The sequence below is a fragment of the Rhamphochromis longiceps genome, linkage group LG11 (assembly GCF_057381845.1).
Source record: "Rhamphochromis longiceps isolate RC_006_pf linkage group LG11, R_longiceps_female_GT1.1, whole genome shotgun sequence".
NCBI classification, from domain to species: Eukaryota; Metazoa; Chordata; class Actinopteri; order Cichliformes; family Cichlidae; genus Rhamphochromis; species Rhamphochromis longiceps.
Genome location: NC_140567.1, coordinates 16,828,471 through 16,851,440, shown reverse-complemented (window position 1 = coordinate 16,851,440; position 22,970 = coordinate 16,828,471). Strand labels below are relative to the sequence as shown.

General features: G+C 40.2%; 1 long non-coding RNA gene across 1 annotated transcript; it reads left to right on the top strand.

Moving 5' to 3' along the window:
- The first annotated feature begins 1,863 nt into the window (after positions 1–1,863).
- LOC146658800 (uncharacterized) lies at positions 1,864–7,280 on the top strand. The gene is made up of 3 exons (XR_014913657.1): positions 1,864–2,105; positions 4,027–4,180; positions 6,476–7,280. It is a non-coding gene; the product is annotated as an uncharacterized LOC146658800 (long non-coding RNA).
- The last annotated feature ends 15,690 nt before the right edge of the window (positions 7,281–22,970 follow it).

Genomic DNA, 22,970 nt, shown 5'->3' with positions numbered 1-22,970 from the left:
CTAATTAATGCTTCATCCTCTCTTTTACTCTTGTCAATTCAAAACATGTGGGTTTAGTGAGAAGCAGATGTTAGTCCTGTTTTACATAACAGAAAATATCTCACTGACAAAGTTTAATACTGAAATGCCTCAACATCCAAAGTTCCTGTAACAATCAATTTGTGATTCAAGTAAAAGCAACTATTCAGGGGAGGACTGAGTGTAACACTGAAGAAGAAATGTGATTTTGATTATTAGTATGATGACTAATAAGCTTCCAGTCAACCATTGGGAACATCCGTAGGCCAACCGCTAGCTTATCCCAGCAAGTCCTGCACTTCTTTAGCACTCCTGCCTTTAACTGTCAGGAGCAGGTTTACATGCATTCACACTGCAGAGTTCTGAATTTACCAGGGGTTTGCTAGATGAAAAGAACAAGATACTGTAAGACAGACTGATCTATATTGACAAATGATATATGTTGCCAAAAGTATTTGCTCGTCTGCCTTCATTGACATCCCATTTTTAATCCATAGGGTTTAATATGATGTCGGCCAGCTTCTTTTGCGGTGGAGGGACACCAAAGTAATTGCTTACGGAGCTTGCTTCTTCGACATCTTTAAGAGTTCTGAACAAATGTCTGTCCTCCTCCAGAACAACTTATGTACGCAAACGCGCGTTCCAACTTCTTATCTGGTGCGCGTCTTTTATTTTGACAGCAAATGCTCACCTGCGGACCACTTATGTGCAGCCCTGGCTATAACAGCTTCAAATCTCTGGGAAAGCTTTCCACAGGTTTAGGTTTAAGTGTTTATGGGAATTTTTGACCATTCTTCCAGAAGCACATTTTTGAGGTCATTCACCGATGTTAGATGAGAAGGTCTGTCTCACAGGCTCTGCTTTAATTCCTCTTGAAGGTGCTCTGTCAGGTTGAGCTCAGGACTCTGTGCAGGCCAGTCAAGTTCTTCCACACCAAGCTGACTGTTTTTATGGAGCTTGCTTTGTGAACTGGTGCACAGCCATGTGGGAACAAGAAGATGACATCTGCAAAGTTATTCCACAAAGTTGGGAGCATGAAATTGTCCAAAATGTCTTCATATGCTGAAACATTAAGAGTTCCTTACAGCATAATCCCTCCTCCACCAAACTTTACACTTGGCACAGTGCAGTCCGACATGTACTGTTGTCTTGGGAACCTACAAACCCAGATTCCTCCATTGGATTGCCAGACGGAGAAGTGTTCTAGAGTCCAGTGTTGGCGTGCTTTGCGCCACTGCATCCAACACTTTGCATTGTGGTTGGTGATGTTTGGCTTGGATGCTTGATTTTATGCACCTGTGACCATGGAAATTATTGGAACACCTGAAATCAATTATCTGTCTGTCAGGCAGTTGGTCAAGTTACTTGAAAAAAGTAATCAGTAACTAATTACTGATCAGTAACTAATTACTGATTACTTCCCCAAAAAAGTAATCCCGTTACTTTACTAATTACTTATTTTCAAAAGTAATTAATTACTTAGTTACTTAGTTACTTAGTTACTTTTTAAAAACACGATTTACAACCTGAATAGGTGATAAAGCAATAGATCTTTTAGCCCAATTCTACTTTTTCTACATAATCCATCATACAAAATGTAATCAAATGGAAAAGTCTCTTTTTTAACTTGTTTTATCAGTTTTAATCTTTTAACTTTATCCATCAAGCAAAAATTTAATTATATGCAACATTCTCTGACTTGAATAAATTAGTTTAACATTTAAAGCTATTTTCTACACATTCCAGTACATAAAATAAAATATTTTTTGTGTTTACATTCACTCTTTTAAATAGATCCAAGTAAAATACAGCAGAAAATAAATAAAGTCAAAGACTCAGCGGTCCTGTTGCTCTATTTTCACCTGTAAAGCAGGAGTGGGGCAGGCGGAGGTTTACCCTGGTGCAGGTGTGCAGCGGTCAGTGGAAGGATACGGCAGTGTCTCTGTGAGTTTCCCATTATGTCGTTGCGCACTCGGTGCTTGCTCGGAAGTTTAGGGGTTTTTTTCGCTGTAAAAAGAAGTTTTCTTCCCACGCACAATGGACACTAATGTTTTTGTCACTTTTTATGGAATCAAACTCAAAGTAAGGTCAGTACTTCCACGCTTTAAACGCTGCACGCTCATACTCTCTCCCACAATCGATATGTGATCCATTGTTGATCTGCACACAGCTGTTGTCACTAACGGCGCACTCGCTTACGTCACTGTCGTGAGACATTCTCGCAAAAAATCACGGTTTTAGTAACGCAGTAACGCAGCGTTCCTACGGGAAAGTAACGGTAATCTAATTACCGTTTTTGCAATAGTAATCCCTTACTTTACTCGTTACTTGAAAAAAGTAATCAGATTGCAGTAACGCGTTACTGCCCATCTCTGCTGTCAGGTAATGTTTGGCCCAAACTGGGTCATGCACAGCACCAAATCTACAGCAGAGTGGCTGAAAAAGAAAAGAATCAGTTAAAACCAGACCTCAACCTGATCGAATTCCTGAAGCAGGACCCTAAGAGAGCTGTGCATGAACGAAAACCTCAATGAATTTAAACGAGGTTCTAAAGAAGAGGGGGCCAAAATTCCTCCACAACAATGTGAGAGACTGATAAAGTCATACAGAAAACCATTACTTCAAGTAATTGCTGCTAAAGGTGGAGCTACATGTTACTGAATATTAGGGTGTGCTTAGTTTTTCCTGCACTGTTTCTGCTTTTTGATTAGTTTTTGTTTAAAAAAAATGACACAATTCCCCTCACATACCCTCTACTATGAAAAGACAAGGCAACAGACTGGTTGTTTCAAACAGGACAGATTTATCAAGTTTGGACACTAACAACATTAGCCTAAAATAAAGCGCAAGGCATGGTGATACACAAATATATGCAGAATTAGTTCCGTGGGGAAGGGCAGTCACTTACTTACCTTGCTAATGGCTACATAAAGGAGGGGATGCTTGCTGGACTGAGGGGGGTTGGAAAATTACTGGAATTAGTCCATTGTAATTATAGGAAGCAGCCTATCCAGATCAAATTTTGGAGTGGTTTGGGGGTGAGGGTTCCAGACGCTGTTTGATAATCTGCCAAACGCTGAATCTAAAACAAACTCATGTCTTTAAAAGTTATAAGTCTGTTTGTGTATTGTGCATCCAGAGGTTGATATCAGCTCTGCCGCTGAGGTCCCAGTACTAAATTTGCAAAAACTGTTGGATGCTGCCCTTCTAGTTGTGACTCCTCGAAGGCGTGGGCAGAGGGGGTATCCAACAAGCACTTGCCTGAATCACCTTCACGCAACAATATATTCATCATCTTTGTTTACAGTGGACACCAAATTCTGCTCATTTAAGTATGCTGTCGCACCATTATTGGATTAAAAAAAGTTTCTTTCTTGTGTTCTGCTGAAGACAGACTGTGGATGATGTAATAAGGGTTTTGGAGTCAACAATGCATCGAGACCGATATAGATTAAAAGTCTAAATTCAGTGGCTGCACACAGGGCCGATGCATTACATCATCCCTTGTGTGCTGTTATTCATTTCTTGCAGCGTAATTGAAGCAGCCACAGATGATGTCATCTAAACAGAGGACTTCCATTCAGAAGTTGTTTTGTTGCTCCCATACACGATCGGGTAGACTAGCCCCATCACCATAACTAATAAATGGACTGGATATGGCAAGCTGAGAGTGTACTTGGCCTTTACTGAGGAGATTGGCAGGTGTTTGATATTCACGGAAGGCTTACCCCATGCATCTCTGTCCCCTACCACCACCACCCATCCCATCTCCCTAACACAATTGCACTTCAGAGTCTAAATGATAGACTACAGTACTTGTAACTTGTTAGGAACAGCAAATAAGACATCTTGCACCGAGAGATAAGGAGGTGAATACCTCTAACCCATGCCACTCATGAGATTGATGACCTATCAGCCTGTGAACTGACAGAAATGAAATCACTCCTCTTCGCTTACGCCAAGGGTCTTTCTCTCACTTTGTCTTTCCATTTGTGTGTTTCTCTCCAGCTCCATCACCCCCCTCCTCCACCACTCCCACCACCACTCTCTCTGTCGCGGTGGCAAGGTTAGAAAGGTGCAATGAGAAAAGGGTGGGGAGTTAGGAAAGAGGGAGACGAGGTCTAAACAAATCTCTGTCCTGCCAGGACGTCCTCCTGCCAAGGTTTGTCTGGGAAGGCAGGGCCACAGGGTGGGGAGGGCGGTGTGGAGGTGGGAGGGAGGGAGGGGGGGCAACAAGGAATGACGTGATCCCCTTTATTCCGGCCAATAAAACAGAGTGGCCGGTGAGATCCGGATCCGTACGTGCCGTCAAATTCAATAAGGTAGTGCTTTAATGTTTTCTTTTAATCAACCAAATTGCATTACACACTGCCTCCTCCACGAGGCTCCGCGGCGCAGAAGAAAGGGGGACTGGAGGGTGGCTGATCTGGGGTGGTGGAACTACCAAGAGGGGGCATTCCCAAAATCTAAAGGAATTTTAGAGAAAACCTTCTGATGCATGTATGTTAAAGAATTGGTGCAGCACAGGCCCAGGCAGTGTCGGTTCCCACTCAGTGAGAGGAGGAAGGGGCCAGTGTGAATTCAGGGTCAGACTGGGGACAGACATGGCGCACAGACAGACTACGTCATTCTGGTAATGAATGCCAGCTCAACATTGAGAGCATCGGCTGCTTTAAAGGCAGAGCACTCTCCTTCTTGGACGATGTTGTCTCTTATCATGTGCAATGCCCTCGGCAGTGCCTTCCTCCCCTCTTTCTCTTCCTCCTTTCCTACTCCAACAACTTCCTCCTCATCATTCTCGTCTCCCCATCCTCACTGACCTTACTCCTCCTCCCGCCGTTCGTCCTGCCCAACACGAGTCAACCTTTCACGAAGGTACATCACGAATGCTCTTCGAAACACTTAATCATCAACCCCCCCAGCTTGTTTTTTTTTTCTCCATTGTTGGACAGAGTAGCGCAGGGCCCAGTCAAATGGGGAGGGATTGTACATCTGCGTCACCGGCTGCAAGATCAGCTTGCTGCCCCCAGCCTGCTGATTGGAGTTTTACGATTGGATGTTTCATTCCACCTTAGATCAGGCACTGCTGTTGTGGCCCAAAGGATTACAGCCTGCTGCCGCTGTTGGCCACTCATCCGCGGATAGATGAAACTTCAGAGAGCAGTAATCCACCGAAGTAGGGTGGCTTTACTGCTCAGCTGCCACAGCCACAACTTTAGAGCCAGCTGACATTTAACATAATGATCAGTCAGAGTGGCCGAGCGTTTACACACAGGAAAGGTTTCCCGGACACAATTAGACCACAGTCCTTGCATGGGCTAAAAATGAATCACAATGCACAATACCATAGTGTAGTCCTTCTATCCATCTAATGGTAAACTATGAGTGGAGTGACTGGAAGAAAAGCCTCAGTCTCAGCTGTGATATTACAGTGGTCTATCCACAGAGTTTGAAAAGATGACCACAGCTACAATCTACTGTACAGTGTATAGTCTAGGAAACAGGCTGCATTTTGGTTTTAGCCATCCATCCTGGTGTGAGTCATTTACGGTATGCTATTAGAGAGAGGGTTACCCAAGTTTTCCAAATGCTAAAACAGGAATGATTGCAGGATGATTACAGGAATGTATCTCATCCTACCTTATCTATTTTGAGGAAACAGTTTAATAATTTAGTACTCAGCTTCTCTCCCTCCATATACAACACACTTACGTTCATCCCTACAAATATTTGTAAATGTGGTCAAATATAGGCGAATTAAACACCTTCTAACTGTTCTCGCACTTGCCTCTAAACTATAAACTGATCTGAAAGTTTGTTAAGTGTATTTGTAGCCAGTGAGTGGGCAGCCAGGATTCCTGCCTTGTAAAGAAGCAGGAATGAGAAGAATTTGATTTCTTGCAGTATTTGGCTCACGCATGAGCATTAAAATTCATGGTATATAGGTTGGATTGTAAAGTTTGGTAAAATTCCCATCGGTATTCACATCAAGGCAGTACAGTAAAGTTGTTTCCTGACATGAATAATGCGCAATAATACTGCTCTGTCTATTAGATTTGTGTTTAATTACCTCATACGACAGGATTTGGCTGATGTGAGACATCATCTGCTTTTTCGGGCACTTCTGCATTGTTACTATATCATTAAGTCAGAAAAGTGGAACTTTCAGAAGAATTTTCTGCTCATGATTTCAACTCACATGATGTGTATGCTATTTACAAGTCAGAAAACTGGTGATTATGGTCACTTCAAGATGCCATTGATGCAGCATAAGAGTGGATGTTTGAAACATCAATTTTTCTTTTCACTTTGTGAAAAAGAATATTTTCATGTCTGTAAATGATAAGTGATTTTAAAGTATGTTTGTGTTAATTTAATCAAAATATGCTCTGATAAGCTCTAACAAGCATTAAGCTAACCATCAGCTTTCACTATGAATGATTCATGTTGCCTGCAGATATGCAGGTCTGCCCGCTGCTCTACACCAAAAAGAACAGGAGGATACAAACTGAAACAACAACAACAACAGCATGCTGCCTGGTTCACGTTGAACTCATCCCCGAGGTCTCTGATGGGTGGATGACTTCAGCTGCAAAGTCACTTTGACTCAGTGAATCAGGAATCAGGTAACGGGATCAGGCTTCATTAGGTGACTTCAGCCGAGCTGGCAGACGGCCAGGTGAGCTGGACGCACAAATGGACATTGATTTTTCAATAAGGGCCCTGAAACTGTCAGCCAACCAGGCTATGGTGATATCTTCTCTCGCGGGGATGGCCTTCTCTCGATGATGGCCTGACTGGCACACGACCACAGGCCACCACACCAGCCCCATACATTCCCCTGGCTCTGTCTCATGACCCTACACTGGTGTTAATGTGCATTATCCTGGAGTACAGCTAATGGTATGAAGCGAGAAAATATTGTCATGTTTATTTAAAAGAGAAAAAAGTTTTGTGTGGGTGGTTGTGTGTGTCTTTGTTCTTCTTTTTACAAATCTTTGCTTAAGTATCACATTTTTGCCCTGTATTGTGGCAAAAAATGTGTAATGAGTCCAAAATATCAGAAGACGATATCATGTTTTCCTGTCCTGTCACCCATATATATCTAGTCTGATAGTCAGATAGGCTTTATGACACAGGCCTCAAGGAGCGCTTGACCCATAATAGTTTCCATCCATCTTGCCTCCCTCTAGCAGCCTCAGCTCTCAGTACCTGTAAGAGCGCCATATGTTGGCCCTATGCTGAACCCTGAGGTCAGGAGGGTATCCTACGGTGAATGAGGTACAGGAGATATAGCCTGAAGTTAATCTATTGTATGATTGTACAAAATGCAAATGATGGATGTTAGACAGCACTGATATTAGGAGGGCAGCAGGAATGAAAGTGAGAGCAGAGAATAAATGAGACAGTCACAGCAATAAAAATAAGTTGTTTTCCCACATCCACAGCAGTCCTGAAGTTTTGTTTCATTTCCCAAAGGGGTTTCATGTGAGAACGCAAATGTCTGATGCAGCACAGTTGGAAATTCAGCTGCGTCTAACCAGCCAAGTATAAACTGGATGTGATGGCCATTAGCGACAAGGTAAGGATAGCATGGTTGGGATCCTGCATAAAGTGTAGGAAAAAACATCTAACTGAGGCGTTTAGGCACTCAGTTTCTCGAAAGTAAAGATGTGAAGAAGCAGACAAATCTACAAAATAAACTGTGTCTACAAATTGTGCGACATTATCAGATGTTTCTCAGAGTAAAAGACTTTGAATATCTCATCAGCTACATAGTATCATCAAAAAACTGTCTGTGTGCAAGGGACAAGGCAGAAAAGTAATATTGCCCTTGATCTCATCCCTGTTTTCACTGCTTGGGTTCAAGAATGTTTTCAGAAAACACTGCATATAAGGAAAATTGCCAGAGAGTCCCAGGTTAAAGCTCTATTATGTAAAGAAGAAGCTGTATGTGAGCATGATCCAGGAACGCTGCCGGCTACTCTGGACCAAACTCATTTCAAATGTACTGAGACAAAGTGGGCACTGCATCACCTAAACTAAGGAAGGGAGGGACTATCCAGCTTGTTACCAGTGTTATCAAAAGTCTGCATCTCTGATGGTGTGGTGGTGCCTAAAGAATGGGCACTTGCACACCTAGAATGGTGCTACTGGTGCTGAAAGGAATACACAGGTTTTGGAGCAACATATGCTCCCATCCAGACAACAGCGCTTTCAGGGGTGGCCTTGGACACTGCATCTATTAAAACGACACGGCTTCATAATGGAACAGTCCAGGTACTGAATTGACCTGCCTTCAGTGTAGACCATTCATCAGCTGCAACATTTGGAGCATCGTGAAATGGAAAACATGGCAAAGAAGACCCAGGACTGTTGAGCAACGAGAATGGGACAATATTCCTCTCCCAAAAGTCCAACAGATGGTCTCCCAGGTATTTAGGGACTGTCAAGGGGGGCATGCTACAGAGTAGTAAACATGTTCCTCTCCTTTACTTCATTGAAATGTGTTACTGACATTACAGTCAAAATGAGTCACTGTTTTTCCTGAAATAGTAAAATGACTCAGTTTAAACACTTGATATATTTTCTATGTTTTATTGTGAATGAGATATGTGTTTGATACATTTGCAAATCTTTGCACTTTGTTGTTATTTTATATGTTACATAGAGGCCCAACTTTTTTGATTTGTGGTTGTAAACCAAAGGAGGTTAAATCAAAGGACAAGGACACATGTTTAGTTGAAAGTGTACCATTTTCAGCTGTTTGCTACATATAAGAAAGGGCAACTTCAGAAAACGCTGCAACATATCCTCCCATTACTGTCTGAAGTTCACCCGTGAAAACAGCTATAGAGTGAGAATCTCTAAAATTCTTCTGCTGGAGAATTGCCCTCAGAGATTCTGCACAATGGCAAGAGATAATTTCTTCACTCAGAGATGTCTGATTTTTCAAACTATCAAAGTATAAAAACAAAGCCTTCTCTTTGTGAAAAGCTCGAGTCCTTGGAACAAAGTCCTGTTTGGTTAGACCCAACTTGTAGCTCCAGTCCCACAATGGTATTTTTGCATTCTCCCTGTTGAAGTGTCTCTCAATTTCTCTGAACTGTGTGAACTCTGTGAGGGGAAAAAATGTTATTTGACTGCAGCGATCTAGAATAAGAAACTGTTTCATTTTCCTCAAAAGCACGTCGGGATTTCGGTTTGTATGACTGACTCAATCTCAAGTAACAGCATAAAAGAATTGTAATAGGCAGCCAAAAGGAAGCTCTGAATATGATCCTTAGTGCAGGTTGTTGGACTCATTTTACTTGAATTATTGGTTTTAAACAAAGAATAAGGAGTTCTAATTAAATGTCCAGCAATGAAATGTTCAACCAGGTCATTATAAATCTTTCTCTCTGACAGGCACGCACAGATGAGCTGCATTTCATTTAGGAAATGAGCATCCCTGTATCAACAATCGGCCGCTAATAAAAACTCCTGCGTTTGGATTGGATGTCTGGGCTGTAAAAGAATCACCTGCAGATTTTTTGGAACTACTTTTAGCCTCATGCATCAATCAAGTGGCAGTTTAGTGCTCGCACTGGCCAGATTTTAATTTTTCTTTAAGCTTTATTGGAATTTGATTTGCCAAGATAAAGCTGAAGCCATTAATCTTGTTCTCCCCATGCGTCCACTCCAATAAACTCACTAAAATGGGCCTAAACGTGTCTTTGCTCCAAACCTCTCCAAAGTGAACTGTATGTGTGTTGGTATTTGATGACACAATTTTGGGCTTTATTTAAATATTTTCTGTCAGGATCAAACACTGAATTAAACTGCCGGAGATGTTTGAAATGCAGACAGAAACCGCAGCGCTGATCACTTTCACAGTTCTAAGCATCAGGCCAAAGCAATGGGCTCGAAGAAGCTTTACACATATCCACAGAAATGACTAATAGCTACTGTGTGAACAAATCTTCCAATATCGGGAAATAGTAGAGGTATTTCAGAAAAATCTCAAATCGATGAAAAAACACATGTCAGAATTGCAGTTGTTATCAGCCGGCTGCAAAGTGTGGACTTGGGGACCGCCCATGCTCAGTCATCTTTCCTCAGTTGTTTCCCTTTGCATCTTGAACATGTCGACCCATTCCGCATCTGTCAACATCTATTACCCATGGCTTTCCCCTACATCGCTATAACCACTACCACCTCTGTTGCTGTGACAAACACAACCCTCCCCTAACCCCACCCACCCAGCCGCACTTTAAAAATTGCTCATGACTCTTCAGCCGTTGTCCCAGCCGGGCCAAAACCAAGAGCATCTGCCACACAAGTTGCAGAACAGGAAGTGGAGCAAATTCGAGTCCGCTGGATCGCACCGCCACTTTTCGCCTGTCTTATTAACCACACATTTCTTAAGGAAATTCTCCCAAACTGTCTAGATTCTTGCAGCAATTAAAGCATTTCTCTCATTCCCCCTTTCTTTCTTTTCTGTCCTCTTGGCAAGGGGCTTGACCATGTTGGTCAGGTCGTCTCAGTGTTCCTGGGCCAAAGCTGACACAACCAATCAGAGGAGGCAACCGTGATCTGACGAATAAAAGAAACAGAGGATTACAGCAGGGAGGACGTCTTAGGTTCGAGGAGCAGTGAGAATCACACAGGGCGTGCCATTGTTTCTCAACCACCGATGGTTGTTGGCAGCTGTCAGGCCTTTTCTTTCCTAAACCCAAAGAGCCGTCCTGCTCTGGCAAAAGCCTCACAAAAAGAGACAGAGAGAGGGTTGCAGTGAAAATAAGAAGCATTTGTGTGGCTAGAGGGCTGCTGGCATGTTGCTGTAAACAAGAATATAAACTCTCTTCTGGGGTGAAAGGGTGAGAGGCAGGAGAGGAGGACTCTGACGTTTGCAGGGGATGCTTTCCATAAAAATGATGAGTCAGTCACAACTACTGCAAAATGCATGTGATAAAGAGAATGTGTAACTTTATATGAAGATAATGGGGTAGCTGGTTGCAGCTTTGGCATGTTTTATTTTGAAAAACACAGCAATATTGTGATCTCTGGGAGTCCAGTCTAGCACTTATTTCCATTGGCCCTCCAAAAACTGGCCAGAGAGTTTGCAGAAAATGATACCAAAGACAGCACATTTTCCACTGCACCTCTCAAAGTTGTTATTGGAAATTTGCTTTATTTGTCCTTTATTTCCTTTATTTTCTTTAGTTTGTTCCCATTATTATTTTCTCTTCATCTCTTAAATTTGGCTGATCTCCTGTTGAAGCTCATCTTCTCATGCATGTCTGGATGGTTTCCAGCGAGGCTATTTTTGAGATCACTCACTGGTCTAAACATTGACTACTCCAGAACCGATTCTACTGCAGACCTGATGCAAAGCCTTTGAGCTTGGAAACTGCAGACTCTTCAACTACAATCTGCTGCATTATAGTTGAAGACACAGCTCTGATCCTCCATACAAGAACCAGAAACAGAGGAAAGCAGAAGAAAAACAATCCGCCAACCAGTACAGTTAAAGTTCACTAAGTGTTGGTTAAATCTACAAAAACAACCAACATGTAAAAGTGATTTATTATGGCTTTTATAGTAGATCAGAGGGGTTTATGTATGACTATAACTTGGAAGGATGCAGGGTCTTTCCCTTTTGCCTCAGCGTTATAGAACAAAGTTTCTACATAACTAGCATAAAACTCTTCAGGGTGTATAAATATACACAGTTATTGTGCAACTTAAGAGATAATATATTAAATGGTGATTAGCATTGTTTACTTATCTCTGGACAGGATTAGGTTCACTGTTCCACTTTCGATGGATCATGGTAATCCCTAGAAAGTGGCGATATGCCATGACAAGTAGGTGTATGCATGTATCATGAAATGCCAAAGGGCTTTTTTAATGAATAAAATGTGACAAATGCATAGGTGCACTGCTTTCTGTACATACAGCAGACATTTGCCATGAACTTTAGAATCAAGAGCCAGTGAAATGCTGCAATGTTACACATATGTGCCCTTGACTCTGATGGAGACAAATGAAGGAGAGTGCATGAAACTGCTCTCTGGCTACTCTGCAGTGACAGCAGCGGTGTAATTGGGAAACGACCTGCTTTATCACTGAAACCAATGGGTCGGACGAAGCAGGAGACTGAGGTATAGGGCACTGAAGATAGCCAATGTTGGACTCCTTTTAATATCATTAACTATGTGTCCATTTTCATTTGTTCCTAGAAGAGGATAGTACAGTGTGTGTGTGCATGTGTGTACGGGGAAAAGGGTAGGAAAAGGAGACAGGACAAACACAAATTAATCTGACAGCTCTGAACAATGTCAAATCCATCCACATGAGAGCGTGCATACTTTGGACGAGATCTGCTCATTATTTATTACTTTACTACTACTTTCATGACCATAACATACTTCCAAACATCATTAACAAGCCCAGCACAAATCCCATCTTATTTACACAGCCAGGTGCACTGAGGGCAAGGCAGGGCAAATATAAAATATCCTGGCGAGCAAAGGCTGAGAGATTATGACAGTGTCCAGGTCGGAAAGTCCTTAATATTCCCACCTCTGCTTCAGGTCAATAAAGTAAATCATAAAAGGCTATTTGTTTTAGGGCTTTAATGTTTGGTTTCCATTTCCATTTCTCATGGGAAAACTTTAAGCTTTAAAAAAAAAAAGAAACACATGCTGCTTTTGCTTGATCCTCAAATGTAAATTGTCTTAATGATGTTGTTGAAGGGCCTTTTTAATGGACCTTTCGAGGGTACTGAAACACACTAATATTACCACTGAAAAGGATACCAGGTCGCTGATGACTCTTATGGCAGTGCGGCTCCTGAGAGGGATTCGTGTAAATCGAGTGAGAGCTTATTGCGAGTAATTAGGGAGAGATGAAATTGAATGCGATTCCTACAGCAGCGCTGCATGCTGTGCTAATGTAACAGAGCACTCATCAACTCCACGCCACAAAGCCAATATGAAAAACATGTGTTTCAACATCTCCCACTTCCCAAAGCAATGTGCTTGAGAGGATTGTGGCACTGTGACCTTGACGGTGTTCAGTTTTTATTCAACGTCAGTGGCTGTGTTCGTGCCAGTGACTCCGTTGCCTCTGAGGCAGAATTATGACTGCGGAGGTTTGCTCTTGTTCTGTTATGACTGCTAACCATGACTGTTTTCACAGTCAGTGAAATGTGGTAATTCCCATTATATCATTACTAGGTGGAATGTGAGGTCTATCAACGGTGTTGTGGTCCAAATGAGTGACTTCTTTTCTTTTTTGCAACGAATAAGCAATTCCTAATTAGCCTGCATTAACAGAAAATTGACTGAAAATATGTTAAAATATTCAGGAGCTTACTGTTGGCTCCAGTCATGGATGTATTCATGCTCTCCAAGACCCGGATTGTTCTCTAGGATTCAAAGTAGAAGGCATTAAAAATGTACATCTTACTGGCAGCTTCAGACTTTCTACCAGAAATTTTCATCAAAACTGAAGCTATAATTAAAGGGAAACGGCTCAGACATCTGATTTAACCACTGATTCTAACAGTCTTTGGCTCTCTTTAGAGTGTACTTTGTTACACCTTTGTGAATTAGGGCTGCCACAAACGATTATTTTGATAGTCGACTAGTCACCGATTATTTTTGCGATTAGTCGGCTAATCAGATCATGCATCCATTGGACGTAAAACATACAGCTTATTGCACCAGCATGCACCTGCTCTTCTATAACTATAATTAGCTTACAGCTTTAAGTGTTTAAGGTATGTGCTAACTAAAAATAAAGACAAGATGATAGTTTATTAAATTTTAATGAAATTTGCAGTTTGTTTCGGTGAAGTTTAATAAACTCAGCCGTCTGCTCCTTGCTATCTAAAATATAACAGGACACCGGAGTATATTCTTGAGCAGCTCACACTTCTGGTAATCAGTTGTCTGCTTGACGTTTATTCAGCTGTGTAAAAACGATAACTTTAATTTCAGCCAAACCGATTTACTCAGGAACAAATAAAACACTAAAAAAAAGCCAAACAATATAATTTTTAAGTTATCTAAGTGACTTATATATCATGTTTAACCTGGATAGCAAAAGACGGCGGTGGGTTTGAAAACGATTTGCCCAGAGTCCGGTGTTCTCACGGGCTTCAGTGAGCCTTGCTAGCTATCGAGCTAGTGGGTAACAGACGTATCCAAAAACATCGGAGCGCTTTTGAAAATATGTGGTGTCTTGATAAACTGAGCAGATATTTGAGGTTTACACAGCTACATTCTTGCCTGAAAACATGTTAAACGTTTATTTTGTGACCCAGGAAGAATAATAACAGTAATATTAAAACTAACTAGCTGCTGGAAACTGAGCAGGGCCGCGCTATGAAATCTGGGACACAGCTTCTTCTTCTTCTTCTTCGGGGTTTAACGGCAGCTGGACTCCTTGTACATCCGTTATTACACTCTTAAATCCTAATACTTAATTCCTGCGCCTTTTGGGATCTTACAAAGCTTCACATGACGCGTCGACTATTAAATTAGTCGTCGACAATTTTGATAGTCGACTAATTGTGGCAGCCCTATTGTGAATAACTAAATGAAATCTGTCATTAAAGTTCATGCAATCTAGAAAATGTCTATGCAATTCCTCTGTGAAGCTTCACTGTTTCTACCTGTCTTTCAGTTCTATGTGATCCTAAGAATAAGATGGAAAAACATCTTATATGTAGAAAGATGGCTGTATCTTATTTCATTTTTGCTTCTAAAAAATGTATGAATTCTCCATTCTGTCTGTCCAAATGCCTACAATTGTGGAATGTGTGGAACGTAACTGTAGTTTGCAAATCATAAAATAACCTATTTATTAGCAAGTAATACAAAGAGAACTAATGTTAAAACTCAGGAAAGGATGTGAAAGAGTTTTGTGATGCTTAAAGAAAGACCCAGCTGCTCACTCGAAAATTATTTAGCACTGTTTAGCAACAATTGAGTGACATGACTGGGTAAAAACAAAGCCTGTTACAATAAGCCTTTAAGAATGACAAAGAGAACAAATAGTTCAAAAAAGTAGTAACATATCTCAGCCTAAAAATGCAAAGATTTGGGTTTTTTCATCATTTAGAGAACATTCAAATTGTCAGAGAAATCTTGCAGAGAAATCCAAAGATCTGTAAAAAGTCAGTTAACCCCTGTGATTTTCAGCTCCCAGCAGGCAATTCATCAAAAACGAATATGAATCCATTATGAAGTTAATGTCAGCAAACACACCTAGAACATTGCAGTCACTGCTGCATTCACAAACACAAAGTTAAAACAGTGCATTAAAAAAGACCTAAAGGAAACACCATCAACTTATCTGGGCCTGCAACCTCTAAACTAAGGTGTGAGAGACTGATGTGCTAGTGCATCAGAATATCAGATTTTTTAAAAATTTTATTTAAAAAAGTAAACTTTCATACACTATATCTATTACATCTAAACTTAAATATTTCAAGTCTTTTCTTTGCTTTCATTTTTTATGATTCTGTCTTACAGAAACATCTCAAATTAAATGATTAGAACATTTCCTAAGATCAATGACAAAGACTTTTACAGTACAGCACAGAAAGGTCAGAGTTCTGAAAGGCAAGTCAATAATCGTCCCTTGTAGCCCCTTTCCTAAAGATGTCTGCAGGCAGTAGTCATCCCTTCTGTTTTTACGCCTCTTCTCTTCACGTTTTTCCAGTCATCTTTCTTTCTTTTGATATGCTTTGATACGGCACTCTGTGAGCAGCCAGACTTTGCAGAAAAAACACTTTTTCACTGACTGTATTCATGTGCAGTAAACTAGATTAAGAGCTATACATTGAGACATTGAGACAGTGGATTTCTGATTTTATGAGGTATATGCCATAATTATGAACAACTTTTTTTTTAAAAGACTTGAAACATTTGAAATATAACTTTTTGAATTTAATTACAAAAAAATAACTTTTTCATGATTTTTTTCTTTTTTCCCCCTTTTTTTGCATTAGCAATCAGCTTCGTTCTGAAATCATCATCTTTTATATTAGGATGCCCTATGCATAAAAGGCAGGATGGAATGATTGACTTGGAAGCATATGAGCATAATTATATTCAATTAATTATATAATATTAATAACGATATTATTAACAACAACAACTACAACAACAACAATAATAATAATAATAATAATAATAATAACCTAAAAACTAAATTCACTCAACCAAAATGAACAAAATCGATATCATGTACTTGCATTCATAGCATTTAACATTTGTCCATTTAACTTTTTTTTTTTCAGAACAGGCACATGAGGGATGCTACTCTGACAGATGCACGAAGAATAAAAAGTTTAAAGTTTTCTTTGAATTGTCTTAATTAAAGAATGACCACAAGATATGCACCGTGGTTTCTAGGAAGCAGTAAAAAGGAAAACGTATTTCAGACAAGTCCCTCCACATTCTTCAGCCAAGCTAAGAGACAACTGAACGCCATAGCTGAGTATCATATTAAAATTTTAAACGTAAATGGAGAGAGTCTTTCAGAATTGTATTAGCGCTGCAGTCAGACATACTTTAAAATGTTATCAAGACAACTTCTTTGTGAAATTTATTCAAAAGTTTCATGACAGTCTTATGTGGTTTATTTTACTTCTGTCATTTCAGAAAAAAAAATCATAAATAAATCAGACTACACGAGAAATGCAGTGAATGATATGGAAGGAAACACGAGTTTGGCCTCTGGGTATTATTACACATTCTTCTTGGTTTTGAAGTGCTATCTTTTAGATTTTCACATGCTTCTCTGGGGGTTTTGAGGCTATGTGAACAGTCTGGACTAAATGTGGGGCAGAGGAGTCCAGAAACCCAAATATTATTTCACAGAAATCCAATATGTGGGTACAAGTATGACAGCTAATACGTTGGCCCCTGTCCTTGCTGCGCACCACCCACAGAGCGACAACCGCTAACGTGTAAAATCTTAATCTTCTGTCTGGATGACCTCACAGCTCAGACCTCTGCTCAGGCCAGGGTCCTCAGCCTGGGTCCAATAAGCCACCCCATAACTCTCTAACACTCTTTTTATTTGTCAACCTTCTCTCTTTAGCACAAAAACGCTACATAGCTGCATTAATACCGAGTGGTGCGTCGAGCGTCAGTTAAACACTAAACTAGGTGTGTCGAGATTAGCATGGGTTGCGGGCTGGCGCCTCCATTGTTCCTCATTGTTATTTCAGAACCCCAAAAAAAAAATAAATAAGACATTCAGGATGGTTTCCACAGGCTGAGCCATCAGTGAGGGTCGTGCGAGCTTTTGGTGCCGAGGTCTTTTCATGCAGTCATATGGCCCCAGGCTTCCAGGAGAGCTTTTTTACACAGGCCACACAAAGATACGCTCTCCTTTTTTTTGCTGTATCACAGCCCTTTTCCAGCAATAATTACAATGTCAGTCTGTTTAAAAAGTAGTCTTACGGGAATATGAGGCCCCCATTACCGAATCGCCCGTGTGCTAGGAGCTGGGGGGGCCATAAAACATTCATCTATGACCAGCTGTAAAAAAAAAAAAAGCAATGAAGCAAAGGAGGAAAAAAATGGCACCCTGACAGCATCACATTTAGTAGAATAATAATCACACCCCCTTTTTGCTTTTATTGCATGTAGGTTTGATTGATTAACTGCCCTGAGAAGAGGACACGTGGAAATATACCTGTCACAGCGCTGGTGACTGTGGCAGCACAGTTTCCACAGATTAACCTCCATCTTGCTGTACCACATGTGCATTTTGGTTAAGATTGAGGTAAAAGTTGTAGTACCGATGGTGCAAATTGTATACAATGACTGCATATAGCTTACTGTGATTTTTTTTTTTTTTTTAGTTTGTATTAAAATGTCATGCATTTTAAATTTGTGATTGCATAGCGGCTGGGTAGCTTTTTCACAGAGGCTGCTCACATATAGATTCCTGTGTTATAGCTTTGAGCTGACATTATGACACAAAATCAGTCCAGTAGGTAACAGGAATTAAGATGTAATTTTATATGTGCATGTCCCTCAAAAATCATAACCAGGATAACAAGTGCACAAGTAAACACAACACGCATTTTTATTCAGCCAAGTGGCATCACAGCATGTAACAACTGTGTTAAAAGGCAACATTTATCCTTTCTGTTGTTCGAATTAGTATATATTTAGTTCAATTCAATTCAGTTTTAGTTATACAGAGCCAAATCACAACAACAGTTGCCTCAAGGCAGTAATACAGTAATACATACAGAGAGAAATCCAACAATCATATGAGCAAGCACTTTGGCGACCGTGGGAAGGAAAAACTCCCTTTTAACAGGAAGAAACCTCCAGCAGAACCAGGGTCAACTAGGGGCCATCTGCTGCAACTGGCTGGGGTGACAGAAGGAAGACAGGACAAAAGACATGCTGTGGAAGCGAGCCAGAGATTAATAACAAATAATGACTGAATGCAAAGAGGTCTATTAACACACAGCGAGCGAGAAAGGCGACTCGTATATCTAGCTATCATGTAAAGATTTAACATGTACGTCAACTGAAATGAATGAGGAAAAAATGCTCAAGGCATCCAATCGCATTAGAAAAAGAAGACAAAACATTCAACTTTGACAAATAGAGGGCTGAGGCTTGTTTTCCAGTATGTAGTGTTTCTATCAGTATTAACATTCATAATCTCTGACTAGTGTCAAAGTGGCGTTTATTCGTATTGCCAGAGGGCAGGACAGGAAAGCTGAACATATACAAGATAAACATATTATCAACAGGTCTAGTGACATGCAAATAATGATGGTAATCAGTGGTAATATTCAACAAAGTAAATCGATGAATGTCACAATAATAACTTAAATATGATCAAGTAAATAATCTAGCAATAGCGATCGAGTTGCATAGTTACATCCAGTTGTACATACTATCTTTCCACCTTTTTAAACTTGCATTTTGACTATATATTATCTGAGTTAGCGGCACGGTGATGCGCTGTTAGCACTGTCATAAGGAGGCTGGAGCTTGAATCCAAAGTGCCTTAAGGCTGTGTTCTTGCTAAATTCCAACAAGCACTTTGTGATCTTTTTATCTAGAAAGATGCTATATAAATAAAATTTTACTTTACTTTACTTACACAATTCAGATTTTACATGGTAATGACAGCTTCTTTTAAAATCTTTGATTCTGTGAGAAACTGCAAAGACGTGAATTCCTCATGTGAAAGACTCCTTTGACATTGTCCAGTTATTTGATCTGCTGTTGATACAGCCCCCTATGACCAACACTCGGTGACAGTGTGAAAGAAAAAAATACCTTTTAACAGGAAGAAACCTCTGACAGAACCAGGCTCAGGGAGGGGAGGGATATGGAGTGCAATATAAAAACAGAGAGAGTGAAAAAAACGTGAGTGAAGCTACAGATTTAAGGTCAGAATTGTGCAAAACGCTTTAAATAAAACCTATGACATGCTGTTAGTCATATAATAATTTCGTAAAGGTGAACCTGCTTCTCTAAAAGGCTAGTAACTTTTTTAAAACTTATGGTCGACCCTCATACCACCACCACACAAACACACACTCCCCACCCCATGATAACGAGTTGTGAATTTAGCCCTTGGTTTACAGGCAAAAGTACATAGCATAGTACCTAGCTCTCCACTGCTCCAACCACAACAGCCTTACTTTCCACTGTGCTATTCCTATGTCAAACCACCGCCTGTTTTTAGTCATGTCTCCTTCATGTAATTCTTTTGTGGTGGGAAAATGTATTTTTCCCTTGTACAGTTTAAGATGCACTCTTTCCACCAAATTTCAGGAAACCACATTCATAGGTTCGTCACAGGATTTATTGCTCATTGGAATAGATAGGTAGGCTGGACACTCTCAGTGGCATCTGAAACAGCCAAATAGGCTTGGGGTTAAAGCAAATCTCAGTCCTAAAATATGATGAAACAATTACAATAGACATGTTAGATGTCAATGATCTGAAGGGGAATGTCAAATATGTCAGTAACTACATGAACTGAATGAATGAATGTGTTTCAGTGGGGGCACATTACTAGCTTGTCTCCAGTCATACAGTTTTGAATAACAAGAACGAGCCACAGTTGAGTAAAGATATTATTATGTGTGGTTTCAAAGTAAACATCACCTGAGACAGTAAAGCAGAAATAATGGACCAATAGTAATGATCTTTAGCTACAAAACTCACACAGGACTTGAAGCTGACAAGTTAAATAATTTATTTTGTCCAATCTGATAGAACACAGAATTATAATTAAATAATGATAGACAATTCAGAAGTTAATACTTACTGAAATCTAATATTCTGAGAACTTTATAGAGTTCAATCTTCTGTTCAATGTTAAAATCATAAAATACAGTGGGTTAGCCAAGATGGCTGTCGGCATCCATATTCACTTCAGTCAGAATAAACAACCATTCAGCGCAACCATATTGAACATTGATTTTGATCACAGACAAACACAAATGACAAACACCACATGCAATGCTTTAAAATGTCTGACCCTGTGTGATCCTTGGTTCACACGAAAACATCCCAGAAAAAGTCTGATGCTGTGATCAAGGCGAGAGCCCAGAGGGCCTGAACCAATAAAAGGCTGTGGACAGTATCCAAATTTTCCCGACTATTGTAGAATAAGAAGTGCTTGGCTCAGTTTGCTCTCTCCATCTGAGCAAAGGATTGGGCTGGAGGCCTGTCTTCACAGTCTTGACTGGATGCCATGGGAGCAGGCCGCAGCAGAAAAACAGGTCAATACTGACTGTTAATGCCACGACTGAATGGTTTGTGGTCTGACCATTTGGGAGACGGAACAAAATAACATTTTACTGGGGTTCATAAACCTCTCATGGATGTTAGAATGGTTCCTCCATAAATCCTAAAGTGTTGAAGGCAGACGTTAAAGTGAAAGCTACAAGAGTGACAAAATGTATGGAACTGCAGAGGTTCAGAGGAATCTCCTGCACATGCTGGAGATTTAACTGTACGGGCAATTTTTAAAGCAACTAAAGGTCAATGAGTGTGAATGATGCTATATACTACAGTCTGTAACGAAGTGAGGACAAAATCATTGCCTGAAATTCTCTTCAGTCCAGTTTACTTTACATCTTGAATATTAAATTGTAACTCAAAATTAATTCTTAATGTGAAATATGTACCAGTAAAAAGCATGTTTTTAGTGTTTATTTGTTTAAATTTGTAATAAAGAGGAAGAAGGAAGAGGAAGGAGGAAAGGCTTGACTTGATTAAGAGCAAAACTGTACTAACAGATGTAGCTGAACCATTATCTACAGTGATGTGAAAAGAGAGTTTCCACACGTCTCTTTGTAGTCCCGTGAAACTAAAACACATGATTCAGAGGCTTGAGAACTACCTTTAGCAGCAATGAATTGAAGTAATCATTTTCAGTATGATTCTATCAATCTCTCACATCATTGTGGAAGAATTTTGGCACACTTTGCTTTACAGCCTTTATTGAGGTTTGTGGGCATTCGTTTATGGACAGCTCTTTTAAGATCCTGTCATTTCAATAAGGCTGAGGTCTGGACCTTGACTGGGTCATTGCAGCACCTTGACTCTTTTCTTTTTTCAGCCATTCTGTTGTAGATTTGTTGCTGTTCTTGGGATCATTATCTGGTTCGGTTGACCCCATGCAGGCCAAGCTTTAGCTCTCAGACAGATGTCCTCACATTTGAATCTAAAACATAGTGGCATACAGAGGAGTTCATGGTCAACTCAGTGAAAGCTTCAATGAGTGCAGGTCCTGTGGCTGCAAAACACAGACATGGGACCTGTGTTTTGTTACAGTATGAGGTGTTTGTGCTGATATTTTGTGTTTGGTTTTTGCAAATGTGTAACAGTCTTGTCTGTCCAAAGGACATTATTCCAGGAATCCTGTTGTTTGTTCAGATGCAATTTTCTAAATCTAAGTCATGCGCCATGTTTTTTAGATGCTTTTTCCTTGCTACCCTTTCAGACACGTCATACTTGTTCAGTCTTTTTCTTATTGTACTGTCATGAATTTTAACATTTAACATGCTAACTGACACGTAGTATAGTGGAATGATTATCTGACACGTAGTTCTTGGGTTTTGGGCAATTTCTCTGAGAATTGCATGATCTGACCTTTGGGTAAATTTGCTGGGATGTTCACTCCTGGTAAGATTGTGGCATTGTGGTAACGAACACCTTTGCCAGCAAACTGCTAAACCTCTTCTTTTATAGAAGTGATCACACTTGCAGAAAATCAATCAAGTGCATTTGATTATTAGGACCTGGTGCTAGTTATACTCTAAATTTCTATGGGATTAGTAAGGGTGTACTTAGTTTTTCACAGGACTTTATGCAGTCCTGTACATACCATTTTTTCACTATATAATTTAATATGAGATGCTAAAATACTGGGAGACTTTGTCTTCTCCAAAGAACTGCATCAAAGAACATCAGGAGAGAAATTATTCAAAGTGCTGAATGCATTCATGGCAGACCCAGAACTAATGACAAAAATATGTGTCCATGTGCAACTAGCCACAAGAGGGGACACAAGGATAAAGGCTGTCAACCCCACTGTCATGACATCACACTGTATGTTCCATCACCAAGCACTTGTATCCAGATCAATGGAGCCAGAGCCTCACTCCATTTTAAAACCCAGTAACTGTAAGTAACTCTACCTCAGTTCAATACTGTTAAAGTCCTAATGTCAAACCCAATCAATTTGAGTTTGAAGAGCACCTGTTATCAACTTTATCAGTTTTATAAAGGTAAAATCTAATTTTCTTCCAATTTGGGGGCTTGCAGGAACCTGATACATATTGGTTCCACTCCTGGCCTGCAGTACCAGTCAACTAATGAGCTGCTAAATGGATCAAAAGTCAACACAGAGTTCACAGAGGGTGAAGATAAGAAAGGAGATGCGTCTAATCA